Source organism: Lethenteron reissneri, chromosome 29, assembly GCF_015708825.2.
Source record: "Lethenteron reissneri isolate LAM-NWPU_2019-01 chromosome 29, ASM1570882v1, whole genome shotgun sequence".
NCBI classification, from domain to species: Eukaryota; Metazoa; Chordata; class Hyperoartia; order Petromyzontiformes; family Petromyzontidae; genus Lethenteron; species Lethenteron reissneri.
In genome coordinates, this window is record NC_083807.1 from 11,448,416 (window position 1) to 11,472,359 (window position 23,944).

Sequence of the window (23,944 nt, forward strand, 5' to 3'; positions counted from 1 at the left end):
ACGCACGCACATACGTATGTACGCATATTGTAATAAACTGCAGATCACTGTCTAATAATGTATGTTCCATGTGAAGAGGGTATACGTGCATGATTGTTTTGTATACAAACGTATACATACATTGATTACACAATGTACATTAATAGATGAGCACAGTACGTGGTCATTTGTTGGGATTTTTTCCCCATCACACAAAACAATTATCGATGCAGTATCAGATACCCTGACATGTTCTCAATTGCCACCTTCTTCCCAGATCTCCCTCTCTTGAAAAATATATTCCAGAGGCTCTCATTCGGTTGTTAATCACAATTGTGATGAACACACTCCAGTGATACATATTGACGCTACTTCACATGCTATTTGCATATATTGCATGTTAAATGCTGAATGTATATACATGCATCTTACCTGCTCTTTTTGGGGTTTCTTCCAAAAAGAATACACCACGATTGATTTTTGCATTGAGTTATGATTGCGTCTAACATGCGCATTGGGTTGGTGAAGCGGTGGTGCGGCGGTGAGCGCCATTGCGATGAGAGTCCCGCAAGCCGAGTTGGATTCCCGTCCATGACATTACAAGCGAGTGCGATGTCATCTGGCCACCACCTCCTTCAACTCAACCCGGCACTGACCAGCGTGGTGCAATATGGTCAAACAAGCCTCACTGTCATTATTCACCAGTGGATTGGCAAAGGGCCGTTAATTCGAATTATTATCACGCATTGGGTTCATGGATTTATACGAATAGTGCATACACGTTGTGCAATCAGCATGCTGGAATACGTGCATAGTTGTGCATATTTACTCCTGTCGGAGCGCGCTGCTTATACAGCAGCACGCGGTGCGTGATGTAAACATGTAGTTTGTAACTTACCGGTCTTGTTGATTGCGCCGCGGTGTCTTCTTCCCACGGGTATGATTGGCGATGGGAGCCGAGTTGTTCAGCAGTCGGGAGTGGCACGATCACCCAGCGCCGGCTCGCCTGCAGCAAGTCGATGCCCTCTCCCACGCAAGGATTGAGAGTCAGCGACGCGCGAGAGGGTGAGCTTGCGAGGAAATTTATAGAAAATTAAATGATATCAAATTGAGTGAAAGCTCTCTCCGGTAGCGATAATTGCTGCTGATGTTGTTTTTGTTTTTGTTTGAAGTGCACTTGAAAGGTGCAGAGAGACACGGAGCATTAACGAGGCAGTGAAGAGATGCGCGGGATGGGACACAGAAAGAGACGGCGCAAATTTCTACCTTGGGCACTTCTGGTTGGTTGGTGGTGGTACGCGCGCACGCGTTTCACATTCAAGCTAAAGGCACTCCCACACCTCGCCAGCTCCACCAGTCTCTCTCCCTCTCTCGCCTCTCTGCACATAACCCAAAGGCAGGAGGAGGGAAGGAGGGAGGGGAAGGGAGAGGGCACTTTAGCGCAGCCCAGCGGCTTACGTCACGCCCCGGGACGGCACGAAAAAAAAACAACGGATAGGGGAGAGGCTGGTGAGGAGGGGATTTTTTTTTAGTGGCTGCAGTTTTCATTGTGCACTGCAGCACCTCCTCCTCCTGCTTCCTCATTCCCTCCCCTCCCCCGCATGTTCACCGAGCATAGACAACAATAACAACAAAAAATCCCCGCATTATTAGAGGAAATTTCGGAGCGGTTGCTGCCAGGGCAAATGCCACCGCACTTCGCTGGGCGGTAGCCCAGAGACGTGGGCGAGCGTCGCGATCAAAATCCACGGGGAGGCGGCGAGGAATTAATACGAATCCAGTGTGGATTTGATTTAATCAGGTGAGGGTGCGAGAGTTCTTTGAGATACAAGGGTTATTTTTGTTGGTGCTTCGGAGACTTGATTAGCTGTATTTACGTGTGAATTGTTAATAGTCATCGTTGTATGGGGGGGGGGGGGGGTTGGGTATTTTTACTGGGAATAAATGTAGCTCTGGCAAACCATCGCAAATAAATACGGGGTATTTCATTTATAACAATACATTATTGGTAATGGCACCCACATTTCAGAGTGGTTGGTGAGAATGGAACAGACGTGTCTCCAAACTCACTTGCTCAGTGAAGGGCATACATACCGAGCAAAGCTACAGACGAAGCCTCTTAAGATGAATGAATTCTATCCATGCGTGGCACACAGGATGTAGCGTTAAATCTCATCACTGTAGAATTGCATACACACTTGGATGCACAGCGCTGATGGATCTCATTTAAACAATTAACAAGCAGCGTGCGCTTACATTTAGATGGTGCAGCGGCCTTCAACCGATAGGCGCGTGACGGACGCAAACAGTACAGCTCGTTAATATAATTACGCAGAAAAGTGCGCTTACATTAATTACTTTTCGTCACGCGGATATGGCTGCTTATCAACATATCTGTTGCCATTTTCTCTCCAATCAGATCAACTGGCTTGATCGACTTTGGCAGCGCGCAAACAGTCGGGCAACAAACCTGGCAAGAATGGGAGGTCTCCCCTCCCGTTAATGGTCTCGTTCACGTGTGCGCGCATCCTAATTAAGGGGAGCACCCTGCCAGCTTAGCCCGCACCCCCACCCCTCTCTCCAAACTCATCACACAGCCCAGTGCTCCGACCAACAAAAAAATCGCAGCCGTAACGTGCGACGCCAAAGGGGATGTTTGGTGGCTATTTGTTTCCACATTAAAGCGCCTTTTCTCAAGTGCTGTGGTCGGAAATGGTTGAGCAAGGGAACTGCAATGCAATTTCCCGCAGCTCGAGCAGACGTGTAAAATGAGTCTTGACACGTGGATTGGACCACAGATTTGTGAATATCTCTATGACGTGGGGACATCGCGTTCTGTTCCTTTCGCCTTCTTCGGGGCAATGGGAAAAGACAACTTGCTTCGTTTAAGCCAGTTGGTGACAACCAACCTGTAATCTACAAGTACCACAAACAATGATAATTGTTTTTTTTACTCTTTTATCTGGCAACAAAACTGACACCTTTTTTTTACAAGGAGTCATGTTTGCATTAACCACAATACCTGCAGTCGGAATGCAAACTCTGATAATATATGCACTGTCCTTGAAATTGATTGGTCCACACCCGAGACAGCTTTTCTTAGAGCCTAGTCTCACATGGTGTTGGACCAGATGACGCCAAAAGGCGCACAACGCAAGGACAATGGACCATCAGAGTATGAGAGCTCGGGGTAAGCATTTACACCATTGGAACCTCATTTGCCAGTAACAAAATATGACAATTGTTTTTTTATCCTTTTATCTGGCAACAAAACTGACACCTTTTTTTAGCGTCATCAACACCATGTGAGACTAGGCTCTAAAGAAAGCTGTCTCGGGTGTGGACCAATCAATTTCAAGGACAGTGCATACATTATCAGAGTTATGTTTTTTGTTTGCTTTCTGACTGCAGGTATTGTGGTTAATGCAAACATGACTCCTTGTAAAACAAGGTGTCAGTTTTGTTGCCAGATAAAAGGGTAAAAAAACAATTATCATATTTTGTTACTGGCAAATGAGGTTCCAATGGTGTAAACCACAAACAAACTCAACAAATTCGTCAATAACACCCACCTCAAAAGAATAGTTACAGAATAGGTATAACGTATATGTAAATGTTCATCAGGAAACGGTTTAATATGTAATTCTCATCATTCTCCGCGGTGTAAAAAAATTTCTACCTACGTGACTTTACCAAAATAACCAAAGAGTATGGATTCCTACAGTCACGAAAGCTTCAAATCAAGTGTAAAAATCAGTCTCCAATTATTATCCACCCTATCCCTCTGGCCTCTCTATGGTTGTGCTCTGAAGAAGGACCATTGCCAGACACGTCGCCGACTATATCCTTTTTTAAGGCCACAAAGTAATCCACGAATGTATTCAGTTTTTGTTTTGGTATTTGTGCTTGTGCACCACAGCCAACGGAGCAGCATTAAAAAGATGTGTAATATACAAGATGTGTAATTACAAGGAGTTGGGCTGTTTCCATGAGTCACTTGTGCCTCCTTATTGACGGTTATTTTGGGGCCATCTTCTTCATAAAACTCTCTCTGTCACCAAGCATCAACGATCACTTTGACTGTGTTATGTTTTCGCGGCTGTGTTGGACAACTTTCCGACGTGTTAGCGGCTTCTCCTGCGTGTTCTTTCAGCACAATGTCTGACGTTTAACTCCATTTGCGGGGCGCTTCTGTGCGGAACTAAAGAAGCTCCTCGCACATTATTCCAAACAACAGCGGTTAATCCCGACAACACATCATAGAGCTATAAATTAATACTATTATGACCGAACACGGTTATTAATTTATTTCATTAGGTTAAAATATCACGATTACATTTCTGTAGTTAAACACTACTACGTAAGGACAGTTTTTTTTGGCAATGTAATTGTCAGTAAAATATATATTAAAAAAAAGATCTGCGCCATCAAACAGGAACACACACTGGTTCTCTTTCTGTTTTACAAAACGGGGGGAGGGGGTGGGGGTCATGTAGTTTTAAACATTCACTCTATACAGCAGACAGTGCGCTTTGGCAATTCCCTACAGAAATTTACCGCGCAGCTGTGGAAACGAAACCATTCGCATCGGCGTAAACTGTCTCAGCTGGGAGAACACTGACCACCATAGGGGTATCCAGCCGCAAGCCTATTGAGACCCCCTCCTCCTGTTTTAAAATTAATCCCCATCCCCACATCAGCCTCCCCACTCACGGGGGTTTGTGGACACTCCACACCGGCGGAAGGGCAAAATTTGACCCAAAGTCTCACAGGGGTGGAGAGGAAGACGGAGAAATTAGCTGCGATGGGCAACACTAAAGTATATATATATAAATAAAGCGCCGTGTAATGGGGGCATATATAGATGTGGTTATTCAGCGTGCAGACCCGAGCACTTTGCGTGTCATCAATTTGAGATCGCGCAGAACGTTTTCTCTTGATGCAAATGAGTGTACGACAGTGAGGCGACAACTCGATTTGCAGACATTATTTCGAGATTGAGGACGAATACAATACCCGCACATAAAATAAGCTTGTAGATTATAATCACTCAGCACAATTTTTGTATTGCCTGGAAATTAGAGTCTGTTTTTTTTTGCCAAGGAGGTGGTCGTCGTGTGTCTCAGCTGGCTGATGCAATTGACTGATGCAATGCCCGTGATAAGAACATTGAGCCAGTACCACTGGGTTAATATGCTCCCGTTGATATAAAATTCATGTTCACAAGTGCAGTGAGTTTGAAAGTCTTAACCCAAACACCCCGTGCTTGTGTTTGTACAAAAAGGTACAACCCTGCAATTATATTCTTGGTTCTTTCGGTAAAGTCACGTAGAAGGGAAATAGTAAAATAATATAAATATCAAACAATAAAAATTCTCACGACGTTTCGACTGCAACACATGCAAGAAAATTTGAAAAAAGTGGCGGTTTTTCCTAACGTTAGGAAAAACCGCCACTTTTTTATTTTCTTGCTGTAGATTTCACACCTGATGATGATTGCTTGTGTTGCAGTCGAAACATCGTGATAATTTTTATTGTTTTATATTTATACTAGCAGAAGTACCCGGCGTTGCCCGGGTGAAAAATATATTTCTTAATAACCTTACATATATACACAGATGGGTTGCTACCCCTGCCCCCCCCCCAGCCACGATCTCCTCGGCCGCTGTGCAGTAGTATGTACGGCCTATAGTCTGGTGGGGTGTCGAGGCCTAGTAGCGTGCAGAGCCTCCGGCCTCGCCTAAATTGCCCACCCGGCTGAGGCTGGGTACCGGGGCCATTACCCCCCCCCCCGCGCTACAATAATACTGTGTAATCGCTATAATTTTATTATCTACCGACCCAATAATAGTAATTGCACACATTGGGGTGGCGGGGGAGTGAAGAGGACGTGAAAGTTTGATGAATTTACCTCAGAGTCGCGTGGTGGGTGTCGAGGCCTAGTACCGTGCAGAGCCTCCGGCCTCGCCTAAATTGCCCACCCGGCTGAGGCTGGGTACGGGTGCCGTTTCCCCCCCCCCCCCCCCGCGCTACAATAATACTGTCTAATCGCTATAATTTTATAATCTACCGACCCAATAATAGTAATTGCACACATTGTGGTGGGGGGGGAGTGAAGAGGACGTGAAACTTTGATGAATTTACCTCAGAGTCGCGTGTTAATGCGTGCTCCTATTTTTAACGGGAATTAAAAATGGCGTCCACCCCGCGGCGAATGCGTCGCTACCCGTTGCCAGGGGCAACCGCCGGACCAATCGTGTCTCGCAAATCCCTCACATTTCGTCCAATTAAACTGCGTATGGTCCGATACACAGACACACACACAGACAGACAGATAGACAGACAGATTTGCGATTTTATATATATAGATTATTTTATTTGATTATTTCCCTTCTACGTGACTTTACCGAAAGAACCAAGAATATGAATCCCTGCAGTCACGAAAGCTTTAAATCAAAATCCTGCAATTGTTTGCCCATGCCACTGCTGACAGAAGGGCGTCCACGAGAAGGAGTTTGAGAGAGCCCCTGTAGAGGGTAATTGACCTACTCTTTCACGCTGGCCAGACATCTTGGAAGAGGTTGGAGTACCAACACTTCAACCCACGACACGTGACCTCACAATCAACTGTTGCGTATCCATTTATACCGCTGGGTAGACAAAAGTGGTAAAAAAAATTTACTTGACCGTGGTTTTAATTGCCGCAACGGGAAATTGAAACGATGACCTCTGAATTGAAAATCAAATGTGCTAAGCATTATACCACGACAGCATCCATGGTTGGTCTACGTACGCTGCGAAATAAGTTCAACATACACACAAAAAGCGAAGTAAACATCTAAACGGGCATTTGTGAGCATTTAGCACCAGCATTTCCCACCCTCACAGAGGCGAGGTCACGGCCAATCTTGGGCTGGTCCCATCAGCCGCCACTAAATATTGTTTGTTCTCGCCAATGGGGGGAGGGGAGGGGGGGTTACCCGTCTCGCCTGAGGCGGCTGGTTGGAGTAGGTGTGGTCTAGACGCAATGGGGTATGACCCTGACAATTAATATTGCTCCTACTACACTTTACCCGGGAAAGCCTCATTGAGTTTCAAGTCTGTTTTTCAGGAGGATCCTGACAAGTATTCTCAGAAAGGGATGATGATGTTGCTGTGCTTAATTGCAATTGAGTAATTTTTCAGTATTGGGATATTTTGGCCATTTCCGGTTATATCGTATTTTTTGTTTAAACAATACACGTTGAACTTCTTTCGCACCGTACGTAACTAATCGCAGATGTGGGGAAGCACAACAAACTATGGGAGGAAACCAGCACATCCCTAGGAAAGCCATGCATAACAGGGGCAGATTATAAAACTCCACGCAACAAGGCATCCAAATCAGGAATCAAACCCAGGCCCTTCTTGCTGTGAAGGCGCGAGTGTGAGCACTGCGCCACCCTGCCCATCATGGCACGAAAGTGCTGACCTAAGCTGGAAAGTGAGCGTGACCAGGATGCTTCCGGTGTGATTAGTTTGCGTTTATCGCCATGTCCCTGCCGTCACGCAGTGATGGGGAAAATGTCACGAAGCACCGCCAGTTTCACTGAGGCAGGGGAAATGCAGCTGTGGTGTAAAACCAAATCCTGCTAGAGATGGGGTCTTGCCTATCTCCCACCACGCTGGCACATACCATCAATGCACACGTACACCTTCAAAGACTGATCCGATACATTGACCGTTGGGATAATTGCTGTGAGCGAGCATCTATGGAGATGGGCCCACTGCACAAGGGGGTAGTGTGACCAGCACCATCCCTGACCACCTTTGTCTCCCCAGTGCCGATGCATAGACAATTTATGTATACAATTTATTTAAGGCTGAGTCAACCTAAGCGCCAGGACTGGTTCAGTAGGAGTGAGATCAACTGTGGCATCGTAAGCCCAGTGAGTGATGGCGACTGCATGGGTCGGCTTTCCTCTAGCAGCGGGTTGACCCTTGCTCGTTGGGATGACACGTTGTGATGACACGTTGTGATGATACGTTGTGATGATACGTTGTGATGATACATTGTGATGATACGTTGTGATGACACGTTGTGATGACACGTTGTGATGACACGTTGTGATGATACGTTGTGATGACACGTTGTGATGATACGTTGTGATGATACGTTGTGATGACACGTTGTGATGATACGTTGTGATGATACGTTGTGATGACACGTTGTGATGATACGTTGTGATGACACGTTGTGATGATACGTTGTGATGATACGTTGTGATGACACATTGTAATGATACGTTGTGATGATACGCACATCTACCAATAAGCACACATACAACGCATGTCTACAAGCACAAATACCAATACCCACAGTTCGCCACGAAGTGACGGTGACGTCACCACGTCGCCTGTGCCAGGCCAGGTGCACTTTGAGGCCGCCACGTGAAGTGTTGAAGGCCTCGCTGACAGGAGGTCTCGGCACCCGGGCCATGGGTTGGCTGAATGGGATGACCGGTCGGCTAGAGCTAACACCCACACAGATGCACATGCACACGCAAACATTAGCATAAAAGCAGCAGCAGGAGCATTGTCATAATCAGGAACGTCATCACCATCATATTTCTATTCAGCTTCATCCTCCTAATCGTCATCGCCATTATCAGCCTACACACGTGTGAGTCGCGTGAGACATCCAAGTCTGGTTGGTTTGACCGTGCCTTCCTCTCACCCCCACCCCCTTGAAGCTTCGATTGGCTGGTAGTGTGCCCCACTGGGCTTGTGCAGGAGGTTCGTGAAGGACGCTGCTGGGGATTTGAAGGCAGTCGCCCCTCCAGCAACGACGGAGGGCAGAGGAGCGACGCTCACATCAAGGGAATGGAGCGCCGGGCGAATAAAACGCAGAAAGTTGGCACAGTGGGGAGGCACAGGTGATGCATCTGCCAGTCATCTCAGTCAGTTAACCCATGGCACGTGGGTCTGCTCCGTGACCTCCTGCCAGCGTTGCCAGCGGGCCTTCAACACTTTACGTAGCCTCAAAGTGGCACAAACACCGTGGCAACATCACCGCCACTTTGTGGGTGAACGGCAATTGTTGTTGTTGCCCCACCTATCACGCACGGCCGATGGGACATGCTGCCACGTGCATTAAGGTCGACGGAAACGCCTGAATGCAATCCCACCACACACATGAATCCACCCGTCCCCCTGGTGTTGGCAACTAAATCAGTCAATCCCAGCTGCTAGGGCCTATTCGGCACATAGGCGCAGAGATCTGCCTATTCAGCATGTAAGATAGAGACCAACAAAGGATACAATATCCGCTGCTCCACCGCTGCCACGTAACCCCCGACCTCTGGATCTCCACTCAAAAGGCCATTCCGCCTGGTTATCCCCACTGTCTCTGCGTTCACATTTTTTCTCTAAACCTAAACACATTTTTTTCTTTTATTTTAACAGGTAAACCCCACTGAGCTCTATTTAGCCCTTTTTCAGAAGCAACCTGGCCACAAATGATAGCTCAGCGAAGTGGCTTATGTATACATTTATAGCAGCCAAATACTCTGAACGCATGTTTCTAAATGTGGAGGGAAAAACCAGAGGACCCGAAAAAAAGGTCAACGCGTCCACGGGAAGAACATGTAAACTACAAATATACAAGCGTCAAGGTCGGGATCAAACCCACGACCTCCTTTATACCAGGCGAGGTAGTTAACATCTCGCCACCGTGGTAGCCTTAATCTCCAACCCTATGCTCTCAGATCCCTTAATTGACACTTTTCTCTCCTTCCCTCGCTCAGTTCCTCCTTCCCCCGGTTCTCTCCCACTCTTTATATCCAATGCGATGCTGCTGAGACGTTTGCTACATCGTGGGCCCATTACACATGTACGTCGTTGGACTGAACAACAGTTCAAAATGCGGTAATCACGTGGGGTCTCCAATACACGTGTGTGCAGCCTAAATAGAGTTGTGCTTTTGCTTCGGTGTGTGTTTTTATTTGGCGTGAAAAAGCTTATTGCGTTCACAGGGAATGTATGCATTTTTGCGAGCACTGTCATGCTGGCAGGGAACGGATAAATATCTGCAGTAAATCCAAAGGCTGTCGGTCAGAAGGTAATGTCAGGCATGCTGGCCAGGCTTACCGTTATTGCGATCAATTATTGTATAAATATAAAGTCACAGAATACCATTCTCGAAGAAATTAAATCACCGATATCAGTGAATGAGCAACTCAACGAGATGGTGATGAATTGTGCTCTCTTAGAGAAATATTGCTGATCACTGTAACTGGTGATAAATGTAATGTACTATGAGCACTACGCAAATACTGAAATTGGATACCATTCATCTGTTGTTTGTGTGTGTATATAGTCCTGCGTGTGTTTACGTATATATTCATACAGGAAGGGCGGTCAATGTTTTTTTTTTAAACAATGCCAAACCAATGTCATGTAAGAATTTAATTGAAGCCCCATCTCGAGAAACTAACTATATAATAATGTTGTTGCCGTTGGGAATTATTACAGTATGTTTGAAAATAAAGGCGTACAGGGTTCGCCGAGTTCATTGAAATTTCAAATTTTCAAAATATTTATTGCATTATATAAACATTACTGTATACACGCGGGTCTGTTCTTCACCATACCAGTAATAATTTCGGCCCTCTGCCCATCCACTGCTGGATGCAGGCTGCTCTATACTGATTCGGTCATAAAGGGTTGATGAACCATACTTCACCATTATGGTCACTGAGGGTCAGAGGTCGCAAACGGGTTTAGATTCCTTACCCGTACCCGGCCGCACCAGGGTCGCAATTGGGTACCCGTACCCTACCCGATACCCGGCTACCCGTACCCGGCCGGGTATCGGGTAGGGTACGGGTACGGGTACCCGATTGCGACCTCTGGGATGAAGCCATGTTGCAGGCGCGGGTGGGTTGGTTCTAGGAACTTGAATTGTGAGAAGAGACAAGACGTTGGGAAATGAGTGACAAACAGACTCACCAGTGACTCACGGTCTACCCGTACCCGTACCCGGCCGCACCAGGGTCGCAAACGGCTACCCGTACCCGGCCGGGTACGGGTAGCCGGGTATCGGCTAGGGTACGGGTATCGGGTACCCGATTGCGACCTCTGCTGAGGGTTGGTGAAGGGGGCAGGTGGTTCCGAAATCACTCGCCACTCACGTCAGCTGAGGCTGGGAATCAAATTGGGGTGCATTGCGCGGCATGTTAACCACTGCGCCACCGCTCCATAGACACCTCTCCACCATATAAATGTGGCCTTTCCTGCATTAGCTCAGGACCACGGACAGGAATAAGCACATAATGCTTATCTGAGCACGGAAACACTGACGCTCTTGAACGTAGCAATCACGTAACAGTGCAGCCACTTTGTCAATATCCTGCTGGATGAAGGCATCTCCATGCCATGTGGGGCAGTGGAGCTGTTTGACCATACTTCAGCACACTGGTCAGTCTGATGCCCAACCACATTGCCACGGTAAAGGAAGGCTCACGATTTGTTTTCAGAATTGTATCTTACATTGCGGTGAATGTAGCGGCCTCTAGTGGCAAGGTAAAGGTATAGCCCTGCAATTTCTTGCTCGTGCCACTGCTGGCGGAAGGAAAGCCACTAGAGGGAGCTCTCGCTAGCTCCGCTCAAGGGTATTTTGGTCAAGCATCTTTGAAGAGGTGGAAGTGTTCACACTTTGTCCCAACAAACCTCCCAATCGATTAACTGTGGTGCACCCGGAAACGTGGCAAGCGTTCAATTTGCTGTCTTTAACAAACAAAAAAATCTGAATATGGAGAAAAGGGGCCGTCCATCAATGACGTCACGCGATTTTTGACGATTTTTGACCCCCCCTCCCCCTCGTCACACGGCGTCACAAAAAGTCAGACCCCCCCCTATCAAATATGACGTCACAAAGCTCTGCCCCCCCCCCCCCAAAATAAAACATGCTTCAAATCGCTTTAAACTATTTTCATTGTAGTGCGTATTTAATGTGGCGCTGCACTCTGATGTTGTAGGAGAAAACATTCATTAAAAAGTCTATTTAATTAAGTAGAACGTGTTGTCTATATTTATTTAAAGTTGCGCATTTTTACATGACGTCACATTTTTCAACCCCCCCCCCCTTCGTCACACATCGTCACAATGTCTGACCCCCCCCCCCCTAGGTGCGTGACGTCATTTATGGACGGCCCCAAAGGCTGTTAGAGGGAACCTCACCACAACATTACGTCTGACTGGCTGCCTTTGTATCCTTGATACTGATGTTGACCTCACAAAGCTGGTTCTCATTTTAGGCTTAGTACGCCTCGGGGTTCTTCAGACCACTCGTCTTATTGTCCAGAAATTAACCCAGATAGCATAAATCCAGTGAGAGGTTATGAGAAGGGTATAGCTGCCTGTATATCGTATACCATGTGTTGTGTGCTTAGGACTATTGATATTGTTTTGGTAACAATATCAATATTAACAAAATCAGTGTTAACGTTGTATTTATCGATCAAGGTGCTGACTTTCGCATGCTATTTTTAGAAAATGCCCAGACGTAGTCAATAGCCGTACTCCCAAGTAAAGTGTAAGCTGTATGTGACATGCTCCAAATGATGGATTTGGAGTGTAAAACCCACAGTATTAAAAAATATCTACACGGCTGATAAGGCGGCAGTTTATACAATCTCACATCGAAAATGTTTCAATCGCCCAGTGAACATTTTTCTAAAATCCTAATAATATATATGTGGTGAATCATTTTGAAGATACTCATCTGTAGTTTTGGAAAATATGGCCTAGTTTGTGGACTAAGTCAATGGGTGTGACACACACGAAAGTAAAATAATCATCGTCATCCCAGCGTGGTCGAAAACGTTTGAGTACATCCAACGCTGTGGGATATTTTTAGCATTTATTCCCTCCTAACAAGATATAACTTTGATTGCAACCTGTGTACAGCTACTGGTTTGGGACTATAACAATGCAGGATCATGAGACATGGCGGCAGCTTGTTGAAGCCTTTATCCAGCAGTGAATTGAGCATAGTTAACAATGCAGATAATGATGCCTCCATTGTAAACAGAAGCAGACATTATTTATATCGGAAATATAGTAATTGGTTGTTAATAAAGTACTTCTCCCTCTGCACTATGGGTTTTCTCCAAACTCTCTTGTTTCCTTCCACGTGTAAAGATATTAAAACAAGGAATTGGCCAAACATGCATGCATGTCAGAGGTCAAGGTCAAGAGGTCATCATGGCTGATGCCACCACACTGTGTGCCATTGCGTCCTTCCTTCTGCTGTAAAGTTGATACCTGACCCTTCAATGTCTGCTCTTACAGTACCCTACGAGACCATAAGACTCAATGCTTTCCTAGATAATAAAACGTGTTCTTACGTAAATACAACAAAGTATGAACCTTTAAAGTTACTTAAACATCCACTCACAATCAGCTTTGTATATTGATGGACATGCATATTCTCATGTTTTGTATTCTGTATAAGAATAATTCTGCAATCAGATGAAGGGAGGTTTAGTGAGTGAACACACTGTGCTATAAACCCATTCATAAGTTAAATTCCCTGCCATGGTCAATAGCTGTTGCGAGTGATATCTGAATAGTTCCCGAGCTCCCCACGCCTTCACCAACCAATGCTAACCAGCATGGTATAATATGGCCAAACACAGCCCACAACCATTAGAGCATGGGGCAGCCTTCATCCAGCATTGGATTAACACAGGGCTGCACATTTAACCATTATTTTGTATCACACCCCCGCGCAACCCACACACATATACGCGAGTCCATATGCTTTTTTAAGACTTGCCAACGGCATAGAGTTTTGGGCAAATCGAGATCAATATTCTGTCGGAGCATATGAGTCATAGGCTTGTCAGCGGCTCTTACCAATGCCACAACAGTACCCACTCCCAACCACCTCCCCAGCATAATCCACCAAGGCCCCACTTCACCAGACTCACCATCTTGAGGCCTTTCAACAGCTTGAAAACCAATTTGGATTTTTCTTCAGTGCTTTCATTTGATGTTCTCTTTTGTTGCATATCATTTCATTTTTTCTCTTTCTCTGCTTCCCTTAGTTCTGTTTACTGGAAGCGGATTGCAAAATCTATATTGGGAACGAGATTGTGTGTTTTGAAGCGCAGTGTTGAGGAACTTTTACCACACAGACTAACTGGCCCGGTAAACTCCATGGAGGGACATCGAGGCAGAGTCACAGGAGGATACATTAAAACGATTTTAATTAACTCTCTACAGTATCCACAACCTTTTCCATTCACCTGCAAGTGGCCTTCACTTAAAGAGAGTAACAAAAAATATCCCACAATGTTTGTTTTCATTTGCTACCTACATTCTTTAATTTCTGAGGATGATGAGTGAATCTTCCACTTCCAAGGATTAGTGTCCTCCTCACGCCGTGCCTAGTGTTTACTCGTGAAGATAATTTTGTTTATATTGAGGAAAAACATATCTGAGGTAATAAATGAACAAAGAACTTGGCATGAAAGCACATGTATGGGGCTATGTGGCACCATGCTAGAAACGCTTCTCGACTCAAGGCCTTGTTCTCCATCTTTTTAAATCGTAAATGCTTATTACAGAATGACTCACATTGGCAGCTGCGTCATGAAATAAATATGAAGTTTATATATATTTTATGCTGAAAAGAATAAAAATTGTTGGAGTGATTTGGCATGGGTGTTGTGACACACTTAAGGTACTCTGGCCATCGTTACATAAGCTTAGCAAAGTCATGGGCACGAATAATTCAGCTACACCACGTAGAACACGTTTTACCATCATCATTCAGGTTCCCATCACTGTAAGGCACTGATACACAATATACATTCACAGACCTTTGTCAATCCATTGCTGGATGAAGATTTTGCTTTTACCTTTTGCCATACTTCACCACGCTGGTCAGTGCGGATTAGTGAAGGGCAGGGGCCCATGATTGCTTCAGATATCATTTGCACACTGCTGTTAGCCATGTCTTGGAATTTAATTAAGGCAGCTGAGTTGAGAGCGCTTTGCTTTATCCCCAATACACAACACACATTTTCTTTGGGTCTTTCGGTAAAGTCACGTAGATAGGTTCAAATAAAAAAAGTGTTTTTTGTTTATGTTATTGTTTTATTGTTTATTTTATTTTTATTAATTTGAACCTATCTACGTGACTTTACCGAAAGACCCAGAGAAAATGTGTGTTGTGTATTGGGGAGCGTAGGTAAAGCAAAGTGCTCTGAACTCAGCTGCCAAGTGTTTCTTGTTTATTTTATTTTTATTAATTTGAACCGATCTACGTGACCCAAAGAATATGATTTCCTGCAGTCACAAAAGCTTTAAGTCAAGACAATACACGTTATTATTTGCCTTCCCTCTCTCCATCTGCTCCGAGATATTGTTTGAAGTGTTCCACCTTTGTATTGTTTTTTGCATCTCAAGGCAGTGTATGTTAATGAAGGAGGTGGGCCGTAAATGATTTTTAATCTGTGCCTCAACACCACTGCCCACGAGGTCTCTAATATGTCATTGGAAGCCAGAGCAGGTCCCCCTTGGGGTATGGAGGGGGGTGAATGAGGGGCTGATCTCATATATCGTGGATTGGAAAGTCAAATTTATTGCCTTGGCTCAGTGTCCAGCGTGCCTATTATCCAGCCTTCACGTACACAGACACATACACGTGCGTGCTCAAAATACAAATATCAAATTAGCCTTTGGGAAATGTATATATGTATACTCTTTGGTTCTTCCGCAACGGTGGTGGCGGCAGTGAGACACAAAGCTCATCACACAGCCAGAACCATCGATACATCGAGGCTAAGGGAGCAGAGGTGGCCATGTTAGTGAGATCCCAGCCCGTTAATGTAGAGGCACCTAACAGGGCAATGCGATTCAGAGGGTCGGAGATGGGCTTTGTGATGGGCTTTGTGGTTCTCTTGCATGGACGCGCTTGCCTCACAGCGCAGTTGGCAGCCTCACAGCTTGTGGTACACATAGACATGACATTAACCTGCTAATCCTCCTAATCTCCCTGCCTAATCTCTCCCATCAACATAATGCTAATCTCCCATTAACACTGCTGTTGTGCGCATATGCGGGGATGATACTCTTATGCGGCGATAGAAGCTCATTTCATGCTAATCTCTCTCCATAATCTCTCTCTCCCTAATCTCCCCCATTAACACAACTGAGGTGCTTGCGTCCGGGGATGGAATTCCTTTCCAGCTCAGACCCCGCTTGCTTTCCACATCACCACATAAATAACCTCTTGTTGTAACAGCTCTCTCCCTGGTTCAGCAGTTCCACTGCTGGATCATTTTTTTTCTGCCTGAGGACGACCGCTTGTGTTGCGATCGAAACGTCGTGATATATTATTATAATTTTTTTTACCTGTGACTTTACCGAAAGAACCAAAGCGTATGGATTCCTGCAGTCACGAATACCTCAAATCAAGTATATATGTATAGTATGTTGAACTTTTTCTCGCACCGTACGTAGCCAAGTGTGCTAATCGGAGGTGCAGGGTATGGGCAAGTGCTGTTAGTGAGCTCCGCTCAACGCTGGTATGGTGCATTAGGGGTATGCGTGGACCTAACAGAGAGGCCAGGATTGGATACCAATTGCTAATGGTGTTATCTCTGACCAGGGATTACACTCAAATCGCCGAGTATGCAACACGGCAGAAACCACTGCACCACCACTCTCCACGTGCACATACGCACGCACATGCTATTTTAAAACAAACTATACACACGAAATAGGATTAAACATATTCAGGGTGTACTCTTACACAGAGAGGTAAATAATACTATGGCATATGATCTCTTAAGATTCTACTGGTGGTACTGAATGCACGTAATAAAGCAACTTAGAGACAGTAGTAGTCTATGGAGCCTGACGAGAGACACCCGCACAATCACGAGATACTTGCAAAAGACAGTAATGAAAGTAGATTGCTGGCATTTCTCAAGAGTCTTCTCTGTATTTTTGGGTTTTTCTACAAGCAATCCAGTTTTTGCCTATAAATATAAACACACTTGAAAATAAATTGGCCAAACATCTCAAAGTGCCAAGAGACCTATTGAGGCTTTTCTGGGTAAACAAATGTGTTTTCATTACCACTACCAGATCATGTATATATCAACACTGTACAGGCTGTAGTGCAGTAAATATTGGAAACAATCTTTAAATTATTTTCGAGCAAAATAATTTATTCGGCTGAGAATATGTACTCGAGAAAGCAAAAACATGTTTGTACCATATCCTTTGATGGAATTGCACACGTGAAAATAAACAAAGCTGGCATGCAAAGGGCATTTGTCAACTTGGTTTAGAAGAACCACTGGATGGAAAAATAAACCTGATCGGGTATACATGTTGACCCCTGTTGAGTGACTGACATACACGTGGGGCGTGCCATTGTCCGAATTTTTCATGGGCCTGCCCCTAGCCTAGTTGAGAACCTGGAATGTTGTGATGATTCAAGCTTCAGGTTTATGTTGTTGAACCTGGTGTGACCTCAAGAGACTAGAATAATTTTACTCGCAAGCGTGACCTGGGGCATTAGTCTACCGGTAAGGGGAAATAGTTGCTATTATAATCCCAATCTTGATTTGAAGCTTTCGTGACTGCAGGAATCCATACTCTTTGGTTCTTTCGGTGAAGTCACGTAGGTAGAAAATAAAACAAAATATGTTTTTATTTAAATAAAATAAAATTGTATTTTATTTTAGATTATAATCCCAATTGAGTATTTTTTTGTTATTTGGCAAATTTGGACCCTGACATCGGCACACAGTGGCCTACTCTTGCGCATGCCATGAAGGGATCTTTAACATCCACTGTGAAGCATACATCGTGTGGTATTATCACGGTTATTAAACCCCCAGTGATATAATGGGAGCGGCTACTAGACTCGAACCACGATCCTCTGAAACAAGTAGTGAACACGCTACCGCGAGGCCATGCCACTGTCTCATGTGAAGAGATATCCGTGAGTTGTACGTTTTTTTTAAGGGGTTTCTTTAAAAAAATACCCTCTCACACGCGTGCGTTTCTCTGGTTATTGCAGTTTCTTCCCACGTGGTACTGTCCAAACATCCCAATGCAAACTCTCATGAAAATTTGTCTTGTGACTCTTGTCTATCTGGGGCATTAATTCCACATTTAAGTCCTTGTAAAAGAAGATGCGTTTAAAACTGTTTATATTGGGTCACAAGACTAAATATAAATTTGGTAAAATATATTTCTTGTCGTGATTCTTCTCATACTTGGAATAATATTTAATCTCTCTTACATTTAAAACTATTACTTTCCAGTCAGTGTCTTAATTGCAATTAGATTAATGTATTGCCCTGAATGTGTTTTTAGACTCTATATGATACAGATAAAATGTATCTTATTGAAAGTAATATTTTCTAAATTGTTGAATGTTCCGCCTCGTTATGTGTTTTGTGATTTTGTTTTGACTTTTAGTATACACGTGCATCATGCTGCTTTGTGACCCAGATGAAAAGAGAAGTTTAGACTCAATGGGCTCTCGTGGGGTTTAAATTAAGGTTCATGATGGTGATGTGTCATCACCATGACCATCAAGTGGTGAACACGCTACTGTACGTTATGATGTACCATCATCACCATCGGTGCTAAACAAGTCATTGGCCAAACCTTCTCCTCACGCAACAAATTTTAGTTCTAGATTGCTTCAATATTTTTTTGGTGCTTTAAAAACAAGACAATTGTACCGCTCCTCGTACAGATCACAAGCTTCGTTGGTGATCGAAGCTGAACTGAAAATGCAAAGGGGCATGAAAAGCATACAGCCGCTCGCTTCACTTCACTCACCAAGATATGAGAGAGAGAAGTACACGGATCACGGAACAAACATGAGCGGGAAACATCGAGCCATTAAGAATAGCAAGTGGACTTGTGCAGAACAAATGGATACAAAAGGACAATGACTGAAAGACAAAAAGCTCACGGTGGGGGTGGGGGGAAGATGTAGACAGAGCAACAAAATACAAAACGACTTAAATGTCAAGGTAAATCGATCATCAATGCCAATTCAGTTGCTGCAATCACACCTCACAGTTGCATGTCTTCCTTCTCTTAGATCATGCAGCTGGTAGCAAAGTCAAGACCAGTCCTTCAAGGCCTGGTTTTGTTGTTGTTGCAGTATTCCACCATCAGACTTCAGGTCTCTCTGTTGGCTGCCAATCCACAGTTGCCAATACAATGTCTGTCTCAGTAATCAATCTGCCTTCTTCCGTCCTTGCACGTGCCCCACACCCAATCGCAAACAACCCTCTCCTCGTTTACATCCACAACGCTGTGTTGTTGTTGTTGCCAAACCTTCTTGGCGCTTTCCACATCCTGCCACGCAGTTCTGCTGCTGCTGGTTTTAATCAGGCAATCAGCAATCAAGAGCCGACGGCATCTGCAGCTGTGCGTGCCCGATTCAGTCCTTGAAGAAGCTCCCAGCACGTCGACCGAAACGTTGGACATCACGCCGAAAAATGTAGAACTTGTATTAAAAGGCCAGAAGGTGTTCCACTGGGTTTGTCATAGTCCACATGGGGTGTCATTCATGTGTGCTGCGTTTACCACCTTTTACTCCGTCTCAGTGGATGATTCGCAGACTGTTTTTTGGCCCAATCCCACCTTTTGCAATTCATCAATAGTCGATCCTACCGTGCATCTGGGGATCAGGGACAAACAGTTACAAAGGAGTGGACGCGGCTCCCCATCGGGAAAGGCTTTGACATCAATATGATAAGCCTATCGAAAGATCGGGGTCTGCCTGCTCATCCGTGACATTGGTCAGTAACACGGAATCCAAACCGAGTACGAAGTCAGCACATTAAAGAACGCGTGTCAAGCCTCAGAAGCTGAAGTGACTCTTCAATGCCCCAGCCGAGGTTACAGTTAACAAAGCTACATCATTATCACGCCAAGTCTCTCAGATGCCCAAGACCCACCATGATTTTTGGACATTCTGCCGTGTCTACCCAGTCCACGGGTTTAGACTAAAATAAGCTTGGACAAGTGGCCACCATCATAACAGGTGATATAGGCTGCAGAGCTATGTGTGAAGCAAATAGCAGTGTCGCAAAATACATTGTTCTGTTGTACGTAGCAGCTCCCGCATGTATGCTCCCCGCCTTCATAACCCACACTGACCAGCCTGGTGAAGTATTGTCAAATAACCCCCATTATGTATAAGGGGAGGGGAGGCCCTCATCCAGCAGTGGATTGACAAAAAGGCGGTATGAATAAATGTACAATCTTTTATTATTTGTGGTCTTCTGGACTGGCTTACTTTGTAACTTTCTTGACTTTCTCCATGTGTCAATCCACTGCTTGGGTGAGGTTCTAAACACGTCACCACAATGGTCACGAAGTTGTTTTGACAATATTTCACCACGCTGGTGAAGGTGTAGGGAGTACAGAACAACAATGGATGTTGCTGCACTTGTTCTGTCCACAACGTTTACAACTCCCTTTGTTGTTGTGCACCAGTGTGGTTTGCTCATCTAAATAGCATCCAGGCTCAGCCGTGTTTTAGCGCTTGAGGTCTGTGATCTGTGCAGAGCTCCTCATGTAAATGTCGCCATGGAAATGAGATCTGATGCAAATGGGCTTGTGAAAGGAGGACGCACCCCGAGGGATGGAGGAGAATAGATTGACAGGGCCTGTATGCTCTTTACGAAATTGCAGTCCTGGAGCGATGATTGAGATCAGCACAAGATTACACTCCAACTCGAATTTTAACAATAACAATGAGCTAATTAATAACAAAAAACGCCGAGTAACTTTCTTTGTATTGACTATTTTACATAATGAGTAGTTCATATGGGCAAAAGGTGTTTCATTTAATTACATTTCAAATGAAATGTTTACATGCCAGGTTAGTCCACTTGGATGTGCTGTAAAGTCTTATCCGGATGGTTCCACAGCCTACACATTATAGGGTGCAGATCACATATATACTGGAACATTTCTGCAAATGTGAGATTGTTCTGATTGCACTTACTGGCTACAGAACAGAAAATTCACGCGCACAAAATGCAGCAACTGCCTGTCCTGGATTCGATATTTGGAGCCACAAGACCAAGCCAAGGCCAAGGCTGGATCCTCTCGGCTAAGATCAGTGTCAAAGCCGGTCCCTCTAAGCCAAGACTTTGGACTGAGGTCACACCCCTGAAGACCAGAGAAAACATCCACAAGCCACCCCCAAGGCTGAGACCCAAGACTGGCAGCTCATAGTGTTTGGCGCCTCGGTGGCGAGATGATCACTACCTTTCCTGGTATACAGGAGGGTGTGGGTTCGATACCGACCCTGGGGTCGCGTGGATTTTTCTCCGGGACCTCCAGTTTTTGCCTTGACATTCAGAATCATGCGTTTAGAGTTTTTGGCTGCTATACATTTCCACATGATAAGCCGCTATGATTTTGGGCCAGGTCGCTTCTGATAAAGAGCTATATAGCTCAGTGGGCCTTGCCTGGTAAAATAAAAATTGTTTAGTTTTTTGTTTAGTTTCGTGACCTTTTGCAAATGACCACACAACTAATCACATGCAGTGGGCAGACTTGTCGCATGCGCCGCTGATATGATGACCTCAGGTGGGATTTGTCGGGGCGAAGTTGTGCTGTGAACCTACATTTTGCAGGTTACGGCCTCGTTTGCACCCACAAATAAAATCGTCGTCCCTCCTCCCCTGCTGCCCCTACTGGTGGCAGCTCAGACAAAGAAGTTGCCGATGTAAATGAAAACGGTGTTGGTTCACCCGAATATTTTTTCCCCCAGAAAAAAATGAATATTTGTTCCCACCATTGAACATTTGTTCTCACCTACTTATTTGTACGTCTGGGTTAGGGGTTATGGTTGCGTACATTGTTTAGGACGAATTTGGGACTAAGCAGAAGTTATTAAAGAAATAACACGATACTGTATTATCAAACTTCGCAACTGGTTCACAATTACATTTGGATTTTTTTTTACAATTGTGGTTTTACAAAAAATTGCATGGATGTAAATTCATATGCAAAAATAATATAGTACTTTCTTAACAAAAAATTAATAGGGACAAATATTCATAAGGTGAGACGATATTCCTGAATATTGTTTATTAGAAGGTTGGCACAGTGGTAACACTTGTGTCTCACAGCAAGAATGGTCCGAGCTGGATTCTCGAGTCAGGCTCCAAGTGTTTATGGTCTCCCCCCAGTTCTACGTCGGTTTTCTTTGGGTTCCCAGGTTTCTTCCCAAAGCTTTAAACATTCAAAGTAACCGTTTTTGCCCATACATACCAAATTACCTGCAATTAATCATTTGGGATTATACAGAGCAATTTCACCCCCTCCTGACATATAGTCTCGAGACTCAGCGAGGCGTTCTTGGGTAAACAAGCTGAATAATAAAAACTTAATGTAATACGAGAACAATATTTGTTTCTGGGGTAACTAATATTCGTGAAAGAAGTGGTGGGGGGGGGGGGGGGGTCGCCGATTTATCTTCTCTGACAGCTGTAACAGCATTTTGTGAGGGCCTGGTAAGCCATGGAGCATTCAGAACTTGTATTTGGTGGGCAGCTCAGAGAGTGACGACGCCGTGTGTGATGATAGCCGTGGCCACATGTGCCAGCCTCCTGCGCCCTGCCATCGTGTCCTGATGCAGCATCTCACTGGCTTTGGTTTGGCAAGAATTTGCACATCACACCCAGAGAAAGCACCGACAGGCATGTGAATCCTGTCAGGCGGAACCAAACCCTTGCCAACACATGCACAGATCACTCTCACCACGCCCACTTTAAGAATAATAATGATGCTCTTTATTTATAGGGTGCCTTGCATACAACAAGTTAAGACATGTTGGAAAAATACGAATGAAATAATACAATTACATAGAAGAAGGAACAATTAATAAAACAGTAAAATTAGCATAATATGCCACGATTAAATCACAAAGCAAAATGTCTGGACATTGGTCTTAAGCCTTGATTTAAAGAGTAGCCACTGTGACAGTGCCACTAACATTATCGGCTCCCCACACTTGGAGCTGGAATGCATCTACTTTACACTTAACAGCTGATCCATCACGTTCAGTTCTCAATGGCCTAATGGATTAGACTGCTGGGACATTATTCATACACGTGTTTTTGAATTGTACTTTACATTGTACATAAATCTTAAATTGTTTCCTCATTACATTTTCAAATTGCATTACATGTTTTACATTGATTTACTTTATTTGTTTAAGTCTGCATTTTGTACAGCCACACATTTCTTGTTGCACAGGTCTCCTATTGAAAAGGGTTCGTTTTAGTCTTAACGAGCTCTTAATGAGCTCTCAATCCAATGCTTGATGAACGCCTCAAGTCGTCGCCGTTCTTCACTATCCCACTATTCAACAACCCCACCCAGCACCGGCTCGCGAGCTGATTTCATCACTCCACCTGTGGTGGGCGTCTTCAATGGGCTGTCATCTGCGATACATATTTTTTTGCAATTTAGAGTAAGTTGCTGCAATGATGTCGCTGTTCACGATTAAAAATTCCGTGTTATAATTTCTAACAATATTGTACCACAGCGGTTTGATGAATTGTCACGATTCGCGGTCATGAGTAATTTCTTTATTTATGGTAATTCTTAAAAATGCTTATTTGTATTGTCTCGTGAGCTTTGTAAAACAAATTCAGCTTAACTCCATTCGTATAAATATAGCATTATCATATTATTAATTGTAAATAATTTAATACACACAATTCAATCCATGTATTGTGGGTATAAGAATCAACTTTAATTGATAAGTCAATATATTGTTGCATACAAATTGAAGCAGTATGCCATTGCACACCATAGAGACAATCATAACAACTGCCATACACCACAAAGTGGCAAGTGACAGGTGGTGCATCTGCCATATCACTTCGGTGCCTGTGCATTTTGGGAC

The 23,944-nt window shown here is 44.4% G+C and overlaps 1 protein-coding gene across 1 annotated transcript in view; it reads right to left on the minus strand.

The window, feature by feature from the left end:
* Positions 1 to 1,320, minus strand: part of LOC133349241 (visinin-like protein 1) — a 51,444-nt gene extending 50,124 nt beyond the window's left edge. The window contains exons 1-2 of the mRNA XM_061562568.1: positions 1,246 to 1,320; positions 878 to 985 (exon numbers count right to left, since the gene is read on the minus strand). The gene's annotated coding sequence lies outside the window, so the exon portion shown is untranslated. The remainder of the gene's footprint in view (positions 1 to 877; positions 986 to 1,245) is intronic.
* Positions 1,321 to 23,944: the final 22,624 nt, after the last annotated feature.